The sequence below is a fragment of the Phoxinus phoxinus genome, assembly GCF_949152265.1.
Source record: "Phoxinus phoxinus genome assembly, chromosome: 20".
NCBI lineage: Eukaryota > Metazoa > Chordata > Actinopteri > Cypriniformes > Leuciscidae > Phoxinus > Phoxinus phoxinus.
In genome coordinates, this window is record NC_136895.1 from 10472187 (window position 1) to 10485704 (window position 13518).

Here is a 13518-nt window from a genome sequence, read left to right on the forward strand (position 1 = left end):
GTATGAAGAACAATATGCTGCAAACTCAAAGAAACAAAGTTCAAGAGGTGCAGCAACATGACTATCCTAAACACAACCACAAAAAGCCTAATTTTTTCACAAATTCAAAAGCACAAGAGTCAAAAAGGTCTAAGTGCTTAAGACAAACAACAGTAGGAGACTCTTTACACAATGATATCAGCTTTACTCAGGGAGGGGGTCAATGGGGGCTTGCTGTCAAAACACAAATGCTAAACGCGCATGGCGACCCATGACAGAGTTTGATTGATGCCGGTCGGTTCAAGAACTGAAAGGAGTCACATTGAGATTGTGGCTCGAAACCAAAAGCCTTTGGGGTTTGTTGGCCGGTAATAACGGTCTTGAGCGAGAGTGAAACTAGAGTTGTTATTCCTCTTTTTCTGTGATTTGTAACACATTACATTACAAACTTGATGCTGGTGTACCATAATACAGAAGAATATGACCGCAGAAACAGCAGGTTAAACATTGTTAAAGGTCATGAGGGAGATCTACCACCATAAATGTCAAGAAAATACAACCTCGGGCAGACAGAACCTGCTGTGCCACTTACTTTCAGGGTCATTTTTAAGAGTAAACCGCTGCCTCATCCTTGACTAAATTGCCACATCCAGGAAACAGCCTTTAAGTGGTAAAGAGCTGGTGGAAAAGATGTACATTTAGACTAGGTGTGGGCGATATGGCAAAAATATCATATCCCGATTTTTTTCAGGAAAATCACGATTCACGATTTTATCACGATTCCTTTTCATGTTGGTTTTACTATTTTGCAAGTGACTGAGCATCACAGCCAAACTGATGTCCCTATTTTAAAAACAAAGCCTTGGGTGACAAAATATAAGTGGCGAAGATAAAAAATCTTTGTCATTTTCTTTGTTATTAAAAATTAAGAACAAAAATACACATACACAACTTAATATACAAATTAAATAAACAGTGCTTTTTTTTTCAGCTACAGGTGTATTTAACAGCATTGAAGAAAGTAATTAAATTAACAAATATGAAAATAAAACACAACATAGACTTCACTGTATAAATTTTACATTGATTATTATTAAAGCTTCTATTAAAGTTCTCAGTCAAGAGTGAGTGAGATGCTCTTTGTATTTTGTTGTTTTATTAACAGGGATAGTTCTCCCAAAAATTCTCTCAAGCTGCTTTAAACCCGAATAAGTCTCCCTCTTCTGTTGAAAATAAAAGTTATTTGGAGGAATGTGGGTAACCAAACAGTTGATGTACCTCAGTGACTTCCATAATAGTTTTTTCCTACTATGATAGTCAATGGGGACCAGCAACCGCCCGGTTAGACACACTCCTCAAAATATCTTCTTTTGTGTTCAGCACAAGAAATAAATTAATACAGGTTTGGAACAACATTAGAGAGTGAGTAAATAATGACATCATTTTTATTTTTGGGTAACTATCCCTTTAAGGACAAGCGGCTGCATGTTTACTATTAGGGCTACTGTCACTTTAAGATCTGCACGCAACGAGTCTAATACACACATTTGACAAGCAGATTTTTTCTAAATTTTTTCTACTGTTCTTTCACTTTAGACATAAACAACTTTGTTTATGTAAACCTTGTGTGTATTTGACAGTATTAGCGCAATAAGACTCGAAAGATAACTTAGTCCAGTAATCAGACGCTGTTAGACAGGCTTTTAGTGCATGTGCGCGTCGGTTGTATTGCGCTCAGAAAAGCGCTCGTTAGAACAGCGCACCAGCAGCGAATGACATGTTTAACCGGCAAGGCTTTAAAGCACATGCAAATAATTAATTGTTATGAACTACAGTGTCCCGTTCCTCTGCATTTCATGTGGATATACGTCGCGCTGTACACTATGTTGAGACGGAGGCGCCAGAAATGCAAACTGATAAAATGCACGATCCTACGATATTTCTTCAAAAGCAGATCATGGAGACATTTTAATCGCCCACGATCAAAAATCGTAATATCGCACACCCCTAATTTAGACCTCAGTCATTATTCAAGAACACTGCCCTCAATTTGCTCTTAAATCTTTCAGTGTTATGTCCAGTTTAGCAACACTGTAGCAAAATTAGGACAGCATTACGCAAGTGTTAACCGCAGCTGAAGAGTGTGTGCCCTGCCCTGTAAACAGTGATGGGAGAACAAACTGCAATATCCTTCTCCATTAGCTTGACTAGCCTCACCCATAATCTATCTGATAGGTAAATTACATGATTTTTTAAATGACCAATTTATAAAAATAAAAATAAAAGACATATAATGAAGTGAATACACATAGCCTACTGCAACGTGACCCGGGGCCAAACTCTGCTGTTACAACTACTAACTTAATCCGTTATGACAGGATGCTACGAGCTGGATAAAAATAGCCGCTCTTCTTCTCCGTGAACTTGGACACAGTGCCTGGAACCAAAGGACTGTGTTCACATACCAGTGCGTTTGTTTGTTGAGTTTGTGTTGCATGCAGATCGTTTATGTCATGTCATGCCAAATCAAAGCTGGCCGTGTGCATCATATATTTGAACAGGGCGGCTAGTGTCTCTGAGGAACACGACCCCTGCTGTGAGAAGCTCCAGTAATAGAAGGGAATTCCATGTATTTGGATTTAGCATGAACGTCCAACCATCTTCAGAAGTCTTTGGCACTCTTATTTCAGCACGCAGTAGTAAACTCGATCCTATCGGTCATTAACACATCCATAAATACCCACTGTAATGTACACAATCATAATCAGGTTGAAGAGAATGAACTTGTGAACTGCCATTCCTTGCTCAGATTCCCATCATCAGTCAATAGACATTTTAAAAGATCTCCCAGTAGATGTAGTATTCCTGGTTAAATCTAGACATATTTGATGAACTCCAAAATGATTCTTCATGATTCATGTTAATGTTATACGTTTAACCTCGCAGGAAGCATTTATTCCAAAATGTGACCAAGTAAATGCGAGGTATTTTTTGTTTTGTACATGACACCCAACAGGAACACATGTCAAGTGTTTGGGATCATCATATGAACCTTTCAGATAAAACACCAATGCATTGTTTGTGAAAATTAACAATTGCCAAGTGCAAGTAAAAAATACTGTTTTTGAACTAATCTGAATATTCATATTCATAAGACTCACTGGTTGCTACCTGCTAGTGTAATTTTGTAACTAAGTCACCACACACTACAAGATAATCGGGCCAATTTTGGGCCCAATTCTCCCCTTCTGACAATCAAGTTTCTAGTATGCCTAATTGTCTAGTGAGACCTTGATTAGCTGGTTCAGGTGTGTTTAATCGGGGTTGGAGCTAAACTCTGCAGGACAGCGGCCCTCCAGGACCGAGTTTGGTGACCCCTGCTGTATATTGTCATGAGGAAATAAACAATACCCAATTTAGAAAGCTGACGAAAGAGGGAAGCATGACATGACTTCATCCAAACCTTTTTCTTCACCATTTCTTTTTACCCGTCCCCAGCCATTTGGGAGAGTAGGTTTACTCTGAAGTCTAAAGCGAGATTTCCCATGTTCACAGTCGGGACTCTAGTTGTTTGTGAATGGAGTCTGTGAGTGTGTGGTGTCTTGGTCACATTGTGGCACTAAACACACTCATGTCACCGCTAGTTCCTATAGAGTGGTGCAGGTATGACATCACTTTGAGTTAGCATTTTAGCACTTCCGGTTCCATAGTCCCGAGGTCAATGGGCTTTTTGAATGGGTTTTTGGTTAAATGGCTGAAAATAAGGTCTGTGGTGATGGTGAACACAAGCTCAAGATACTTTCACGTTTTATTATACAACATAGAATAAATCAGTATTGACTTGATTGAAAAAGGCAGTAGCTAACAAGTGGCTAAATGGGACTACAGAGGCAGTCGAGGAGTTTAAACATCAACGCGCTGAACAGATAAACTTAAGTCCGCTTTTACAGCCTCGTTATGCTTATAATCGCGCTATTATAAACTAGTCTAACTCAAACTTGCAGGGTAAATGTTTTGAAATAAAAAGAGTTGTCGGGAGCTCAGTGACTGTGACGTTAAAGTCGTGAGACCGTGGTGTAGTTGGTTTATAGCCTGCCTTTAGCTTTTTACTTTTTACATTTAGGCTTCAAAATGTATAAAAGTTGTGCACATCTGTGAAAATATCTCGATGGACAAAACCGTGCAAGTTTCATAAACTTTTGTTGATCACAGAGCTTGTTTTTTTGCGATAATCCAAAAGCCTATGGGAAAATCCTACTGGGTTTTTGTCGAGTGAACCAGCGTGATACGAACTGACGGTTGGCCTACAAAATGACATCATACCTGCACCACTCTATTGTGCTGGATTAAACCCTACTCTGAAGTAGGAGCTAATTTAGTTCCCCGAAAGACATTCCTATAACCAAAATCATTCCCAGTTCCTGCGGTGCAAACACGCCGAAAAGTGGGTACTTCCACCAATAGTTATAGGAACTATGGAAAGGTTTCTCCAGTGCAAAAGCCCCTATACTCGGCTGTTTGTCACCAGTAAGCTAGAAAAAAGCTAAATAATTTAATTGTCATGGCAACATAAAAAAAAATTAATAAAAAAGGGCAAAATTCAGTTGTGTTATACTGTCTCATTTCACTCACTATTGGCAAGTGTGGCAAAAAGTACATTTTGGACCCTGTTAGAGACATACAGAGCTGTGATGCGGCACTCGACAACAGGAACTATGGGTAGGGTGTGTCCGCTCAGGCAGATGAGTCGTTATATTTAGGTTATTTTTTTTCTTTTTACACAATCAGTGCAATAGAGCACATTTCCTTTGTAGGCAGGATGCCAGATACACCACCCTCAAAGTCACGGTCAGAGGGTCACATACATGCGCATATAATCAGACAAGCTTAATAAACAATATTTTCTTTCCATAACAGGATATTAATTGTGTGTGAAGTTTTACAATCCTTTTTTATTAAAGTACATTATTTACAGGGCAGTTTTCTTTTCATACGCACCATGAAAAAACCTGAACAAAATGCCGTTTTGCAATTGCAATACTCTAACAAGTAGCTGTAAAAAAATAACACTAACAACTTGCACAGATCCAGATGAAATATACAAACACACAACATATACATGTGTATAACTTCAGGCTGATTCCACACCTGAAGATGCTGTTGGTGCATTCCTGGGAAAGCTGAGCTGTTTTTGCCGGAGGGAGGGAGGGATGTAAGACTGCCAGAATGTATATATCTTCATTAAGCACATATGCGCTCAGGTTTGTGTACTCAACCGTAAGAGAGAGGGTCAAAAAGTTGATTTTCCGAATTCCAAACGATTCAATGACAAATTGAGCAGAGTCAAGGATTAGCTTGACGATTCACACCTTCAATTACGTTGTCAAAAAGATACTAGGCTTTAGGGAGGATGTCTTCAGAAAAGAGCTTGGCTAAATGCTCTACACTTTAATCTGACCTCAAACCGCTCTCCGTTCCGGGGGCCGTAAAATCAACCTCAACCATGAGAGCTCACCCACTTCCTCCAAACTGACTGTGACTTAAAATCCCAGGATTCGTTGACCAGATCCGAAGCGATCGGAATCTGACACGTTAAATTAAACAAGTGCCTACGATCTATCAATGAAGAAAAGAGTGGTTGGACGTCTTTGTTTTCATGGCAGTGCAGCCTGAGATTCACAAAGGTGGAATGTTTTAATGTCGGACAAACCTACCCCTTGGGGATTTTATGGATACAAAGCGTTGCTTTTAAACTGCAACAAAGGCCTGTCGTCCACTAGAAGCGATGCAAAACCACTGTATGGAGCAACATTCAGTCTCGACATGTTTATGTTCGTCTTATTAAAGAAAGAGATCACAATAATCCGACTTCGGCCTGTGGAAAAGGCCTGTGTTTGAACGTCATCCAGTCCAAATGAAGCAACTTTAGAGGCAACCGTCAGAAGTTATTTAAATATGCTACCGTTCAAAAGTTTGAGGTCTGTAATATTTTTGAATGTCTCTTCTGCTCATTTATCTGAACAAAAATGCAGTAAAACAGTAATATTGCGAAATATTATTACAACAAACTGTTTTCTATTTGAATATGAAAACGTGATTTATTCCAGCGATCAAAGCTGAATTTTCAGCATCATTACTCCAGTCTTCGGTGTCACATGATCCTTCAGAAATCATTCTAATATGCTGATTGGATGCAATAGCAGTATTTTAGACCACATTTTGATGCAGAAAGAAAGACAGATGTGACGGCCACATCTGGGAGTGATTGTGCCGCTCTCAACAGATGTAAAATGACAGTGATTGGGTCCATTAAACTCCTGACCTGGAACATTTTTACTGTGTTCCCAACACAGACACACACACACACACACACACACACACACACACACACACACACACACCCCGGGGTCAAGCCTCACAGTAAACACCACCAAACAATATTACCCACACAAACTACATCACAGTGTTTCAGCTCGCAGCTGTCAAACAACCAGAGCTACAGTACATCCCTACCAATACCAGCAGCAAAAACTTTAATAGCTATAGCCATGAAAATGGTCTTGTTTGTAAGCACATGCAATCTATTTGTAATTAAAATGTAATTTTAATAACCATTTCATTTATTTTTATTTAGTCAGATTTGAATCTCTTGCGTAAGACGTCTGGCCTCTCAGATCCAGCGTGCACTAAACTGGCTGGGACATCAAACGGTTTCGTCTCAAACTCATTTGAGTCAGCTCTTGGCATCTCTTTCTCTTTTTTTTTTTCTCACAGGGTACGACCTCGTAACCATGGCGAAGGACTGCTAATATCAATGCAAATGGATTCTCTGCTAGCAGGAATTCGGCTGGACCGGAGGAACCCCGAGTGCCACTCCAGGAGGATTCGACCGAGGAGCCTGCGCATTTTCATTCACACAGTCCAGAAACTTAAAACCAAAAACCAGACAAGAACAAAAAAAATACAGCATCTATAATCAGGCCTGGAAATGGGGGGGGGGGGGGGGGGGGGGGAGGACTCAAGGGAATAAATCCAGGGAGTGAATTTCAAGGGAAAATGGAGTTCCAGTTAAACATGTAAAGGATTTCCATCTTTTATCCATGTATAGCTACCAAACGCTATGCAAATTTCATAGATAAATAGTGGGATTTTCTGCATCTGTGGTATAAAAATATAAAATATGTCAAGTCATCTTTATTTATATAGCGCCTTTTACAATACAGATTGTTTCAAAATAGCTTTGCAGTGATAAAAGGAAAATAATTGAACAAAGTTTGTTTTGGCTGTACAGCAGCCCAACTAGGGTGAATATTGGCCATTTCCACCACTGTAATGGGTACTGTTGAAATTGTAGGGAAAAAGTACAGTCCCTTTATCGTGATCTAAAGAGTGTGTCTTAATCAGATATCACTATGCTACGCTGATAGGCTTGATATGTTTTTAGTTTGTTCACCAAAGGCTAATGGATAAAACAATGAAGACAAAATATTTGTTCCAAGTTCGGAGAAATGCACGTTCTTTGTATTGACATTGACAAAATTTTAAACAAAAGTTTAAATTTAAAGACTCTAAAATTGTCATGTGGTATAACCAAGTAAAGGTACACCGTAAAAATAATTGTTCGAAGTTTTAAATATTAAATAAATAAAGATTATTGGAGTACATTTTACAAGAAAATACTTCTAATATTAACACTTCAAAATGTCATGTTTAATTCATTCAATGTGTTACTTTCCATTTATTTGAGCTGCACGATTAAACGCTAAAAGGTCACAATCTCGATACAAACACCCATGTGATCTTAGGCTATTCCTTAATGACAATGATTCGCCTGTGTCTGTTAAACCTTGGACAAAATCACAGCGAACATTCAGATCTGTGTTGGCGCTGCTGCTGATCGAGAGAGAGCAGAATCCATGTATGAAACCGCTTAACAAACAAGTTTTTCAACCACACAGAAAACAGTTTCATTATTTCTGTTACATTTGTCAAATGAACACAGAAGTACTGGGATAAAAGTAAGTTTATAGTTCGGATATAAACACTTAATGTCTATGGCAGCGATCAAAATAGAGTAAATCACACTTTGAAAGTAAATTGGCGCGGGGTTGTACCAATTGACATTTTACAACCTGAACTAAACTAGTCATAAAAAGTGACTTATTTAGCTCTTCAAGTGTTGTTTTTTTTTCTTCAAGTGTGTTTTTTTTTTCATTTCATGGTTTTCTTTAGTTTTTTTTCTTTGCATGTTTCTACACATTGGTTGCACCCGATGACTTTGATTTGGCAGATACAGTACAGGATTTTTCCAAAATCATGCTCCACATAGCTCCAAATTAAACAATTCTGACTGGTCATGAAATAGTTGCTTCACTTTTTCCGGAGACAGAAACATAACTTGACTCTGGAAACTTGTCACATCTCCTCTAAACAGAAGGACGTTGTAAGAGAGGACATGGAAAAGATCTCTTGGGCAAGACATAAGCCCATTCAAAGTCTGTGAAAAAGGGTCCTTAGTGTCACATCCAGAGCGATCTCATGGGGTCTGTCCTCCTCTCACTTCCTGTGCTGGTATAGTGTTGTGTTACAGTCTGTGAGAACCATCTCTATGGGGCCTGTTTCCACCCACACATGTATAAAGAGATTATTCTGACCCTTATCCCACAGAGACACAATTCCCGACAATGGTGCGGTCTTATGCCACACCGGCTCATCCAATTATATTACAAGATTTGCTCATATTGCTCTCTGTCATTTAGCTTGTTCATCTATAATCAAATAACCCCACAGAACAATATGTGGATATGTCTAAGACCACATTATGCAGCTGTGTGCCATTTTGTGGGTTTATAAATCTAGTTCTTGACTGGTAAACGACTGGAATCTGGAATGTCAATGCAGATGTTCTTCTCCAATGGACTTTAGGTTGTAAAACTCTCAATTAAGGGGTCTTCAAATGATAATAAGAGGTATTTCTCTCTTAAAAAGGTATTTCTTAGGTTAAAGACACCAAGAGCAAGGACATTTAAATGTATCGACCACAACCCATGTACTTGACCTTAAAAAGCTGTTGCAAAAATGGCCTTAGGACAATTCACAAATGAATGACTGTTGAGAGATGGCTGATGTAATGATGAATCAGTCAAAAAGACTCAAAAACGCACATGTAATGGCTTTGAATCCCCTGAATGATTTAGTTAATTCACAGAAACAGCATCTGTCTCATTTACTAACAAATAGGCTAATAGCAAATAACAACTAGCAATAATCTACTGATCCATTTACGCTTAAAAAGTGGGATGACAGTTTGTCAGATTAGTCAAATTATTCAGATAATCCACAACTAACTAGTTGAACTTTGAAAATACGTAGTTTGGCATTTCCCCAATTTAAACCAAAGGATTATCAGCACAAAACACATTTACATACAAAAGTGCTCTCAGCTGCAACTTTTCGGTCGCCGTGCCGCATGCAAATGGTGAAAAAGAAAACCAGGATAAGACAAATCTGAAATTAGACTCGTATGGAGCGGCAAGACCAAAGAAAGAATAAAGCTTGCACAATAAAAACACCACTCGCTCCACACATCCTCAAAACAAAATGAAAGTTTCCATGGCAGAACGCAGTCAGCATGTGGAGCTCATATGTTTCTGATAAGTGTTAATGGGGAACTGTGAGGTAATGATGAAGTCATGCTTGTCCACTGGACAGGTTCAAATAAAAGACTGGTGCTTTCCAAAATGGTTTCATTCTTACTCCAGCACTGACACACACATGCAGAAATGAGACTGGCTCACAGCGCTTGTCAGGAAAAAAGAAAAGATACAATTACAGTTTCAATTCTGGATTACAGATACTCCAAATGCATCTCTATATGTATCTGACCTCAGAAAGCATTCTCAGCCAGACGCTGGGTTTTTCTTCCTGATATGAAAAACAGAAAGAAGCCTGATCGTCTGCAATATTCATGCGCTCCTTTGCGTGCAGAGAGAGACAAGCAGACACACCCATCGAGAACGGAGAAAGGAGAAAAACTGGCTTAAGAACTCAAATTCTAGTATTAAAGAAAAAATGTGCGATAATTTAAAATCTGGTGTCAGCGACAGTCCAGAAATCTGTTTATCTACACAACGAAGGCCACTTTCACTCAGCAGCAGAATACGGTTGTCAGTCCTGTATTTGTAACAAGTCACTGTTCTCCGCTGGAGCGGCTCAGTTTTGTGTTCTACGCGTGATTCAAATGCCTCGCTCTCCACCCAGATATAATAAACGCTGCTGGTTTAAGGCAGGGTAGGCGATTTGTTCCGGAAACATTTATTGTTATGCTGGTTGAAAAGTCTCTTCACATTCTGATAGCAATCACTAAGTTAAGTGGTCTAAATATATATAGTCTGTAGAAAGCATAGGACCAGAACATGTTCGTCCAATCCTTGTATTCGGCCCGAGCGCGCTTCATGCTATGCAGAGTTGTAGTAGACAGACGTCAGTCACTGAGCACTGCAACCAAAATAGCTTTTACAGTTCTTCCTGATCCAAAACAATAAGCTCATGCTGCGTTCACACCATAACTACTGTAATTTACATTTACATTACATTTATGCATTTGGCAGACGCTTTTATCCAAAGCGACTTACATTGCATTTCAAGCTACACATTATCAATTCTTGCTTTCCCTGGGAATCGAACCCATGACCTTGGCGTTGCAAGCGCCAATGCTCTACTGTTTGAGCAACAGGAAGGCTCTTAATTTGGAAGAGATAGACGTGACTCTTTACTCTGAGCGGTTCTTGACTCATATTTATGCGTTTCAATGGCGACACTATCAACACCGAAATGATTCTGCATCAGTCAGGTGGCACAAGAGCGAGCTCTGTAAGCTGTTTACGTTCTTATTATTGTAATGTTATGTGCTTTGAGACATGAGGTATTTTAATGCCGTCTCTCGTAGGGGGGTAACGATACACGTATTCATATTGAACCGTTCGGTACGAGGCTTTCGGTTCGGTACGCATTACAAACAGAAAGATTCGGTGCGACCAAAATGTTGTTATTAGTCGCGCTGACTGACACCACAACGTTGCCCAACAAGCGGAATGAAACTGCGCAACTCATTATTTCGTGCTTCACGGACCGTTTATCAGTTTGGACCAATGTCAGCGCAGCGCGTCAGCGCAAGCCGATCTTGATCAAGCGACACTGTTACAACACAAAGAGATCCAGTAAAGAAAGCATTTGAATTCGCCACTGAAGTAATAACATCGCTGCGAGATCTAGTGAGAAGCATTCAAACGTATCCCATTATTAACCGTAGATCTCTATTAGATCAAACAGCGCTGACGTGGAAACCAGGAGAAACATTGTGCCGTGAGTGAACTAGTTATAGGCTTTAAGTCCACAGATCTGCAACATTCACCATGGATTTAATGTAGTAACACTAACTGTAAGTTAACCATGGAAGTTTGGCAGGAATAGTTAAATGCTTTTAAGTACTATTTCCAGCACTTCAAAACTCAAATATTATCATATAATGTTACTTTTAATGTGGTCACCACAACATTATTTTTTTATCCTTCAAAGATTACCCCCATTTATAAAACTAAAAGTTTCAAGATGTAGGAAAACTCACATTTATTTAAAAATAAGTTTTTTTTATTAAATAAATTAAAAATCAAGGACATTTCTTTGGCATTTCTTTATTTTTACTGTACCGAAAACATACCGAACCGTGTCACCACTGTGTCGTATCGAACCGAGCCGTTACACCCCACATTTTCACACCCCTAAACATGATGCTGAACAAAACGAACTGTGATTGGTTGCTTTGCATGTCGGCCAGATGTCCTCGGTCAATGAAAGCTTCGATAGAGTCCAGGTCTTCTGCCGTCAGTCTGGCTATGCGAGATAAAGTCATAATCGCCATCTTTGATATTACTTTTGTCACTGTAGTTACTGTTAAGAGAATACGGGCTTGACTCCCGCTACACGTTCATACAGACATTATTGGAGACGCTATTGTAAGTTGCTGTGTGAATGGGAAATGTCGAGACTCACAATCTCAGTAAATGCGTCTGAGCCGCATAATGACTTAGTAATGACTTATCGCGCAGTTCTTACTATAAACCATAAAGTTGACTATAACGATAACTACATTAGCATCCACACCAACACACAACATCGCTCTGTTTATTCAAAGCACAAGCTGCAGTTTTGTCGTCTGCCTCTTTAAATGCTCAAGCTCTTTAAAGTTGGTGAATTCTGATTGGCTGTCAATATTTTTATCAATCATCAGCTGGTAAAAATCTTCTTGAAAGTGATTGTCCAATAATATTATATTATATTCCTCTTTGTGCTGCTATCGTTATAGTTGTGGTGTGGACTCTGCTATTCATTTAGAATTTTTTTTTAAAAACTATATCTTTATCGTTATTGTTATAGTTATCGTCTTTGGTGTGAACAGGCCTTAACCTTCACTGAACCGAGTTTCGTTTACATTCAATTGAAATTAACAGGAAATATATGATAACATAAACATAATTTTTAAATTATGGCCTAATAACTGAATAACTCTGAATAGCTGAATAAATTTATTGAATAACTGAATACATTTGATTTATTATTATCTAGTACAATGTGAGGTCTAACTGTACGGTTGAATCAGGAAAGACCACTGGAACAATAATCAGTCTGTATCTAGGCTATTTGTTCCAACTAAACCATAATGTTTAGTAAATGTTGCATTTTAGGAGCCAGTGACTCCTTTGTCGTTGTCTATGTCTGGAGCCCTGTGTTAGTTCAATATTATTAACCTTGGCTTTGTTTCAAACCCTAGAAATCTGATCTCAATCCCTATCAGGCCATAAACACCATAGACATTGAGATGGATGCCTAATCTCGAATATGTGCTTACATCCTTGCAACCAACACTGCAACCTTGGGCATAATAACAAGCACAGAGCACACATAAGATGCCAAAAATGCTGAATAGGAAGGCAGCTCGTTAGGATTTGAGACAGAGCCAAACACATTTTAGTCAGGGGCCTGAATATGAACAGAGGGCAAGTTCAGGCTTAATTAAATATTAAAAGCCCATAAGAGTCTTTATTGCACATACACACCTTGCCCTGCAGACAAATTAATCTTCAATTGTTACATCTCATGTACAAGCTTGACTAAATTAGAATGAGTTATGAATCAGGATCTCCAATTAAAGAATGAAAGAATTACCAGTAGAAGTGCAAGGAGAGCTTTAAAAGCACGAACACATCAATGTATGCACCTTTGACTTTTGACTATGTATCTAAAATTGCTTTTTCATACATATATGTGTATATAATATATATATTAGGGCTGCATAACGATTAATCGCAACTAATCGTTTGCAGAATAAACGTTTTTGTTTACATCATGTGTACTGTGTATAATAATTATGTATTTATAAATACACAAACATGCATGTATATATTTAAAAAATATTTACATGTTTATATACATTTTTATATTTAAATATATTTATATTATATATAATTATAAATACTTAAT

The 13518-nt window shown here is 38.5% G+C and overlaps 1 protein-coding gene across 4 annotated transcripts in view; it reads right to left on the minus strand.

Moving 5' to 3' along the window:
* Positions 1 to 13518, minus strand: part of add3a (adducin 3 (gamma) a) — a 95606-nt gene that overhangs the window by 81000 nt on the left and 1088 nt on the right. The window lies entirely within an intron of this gene.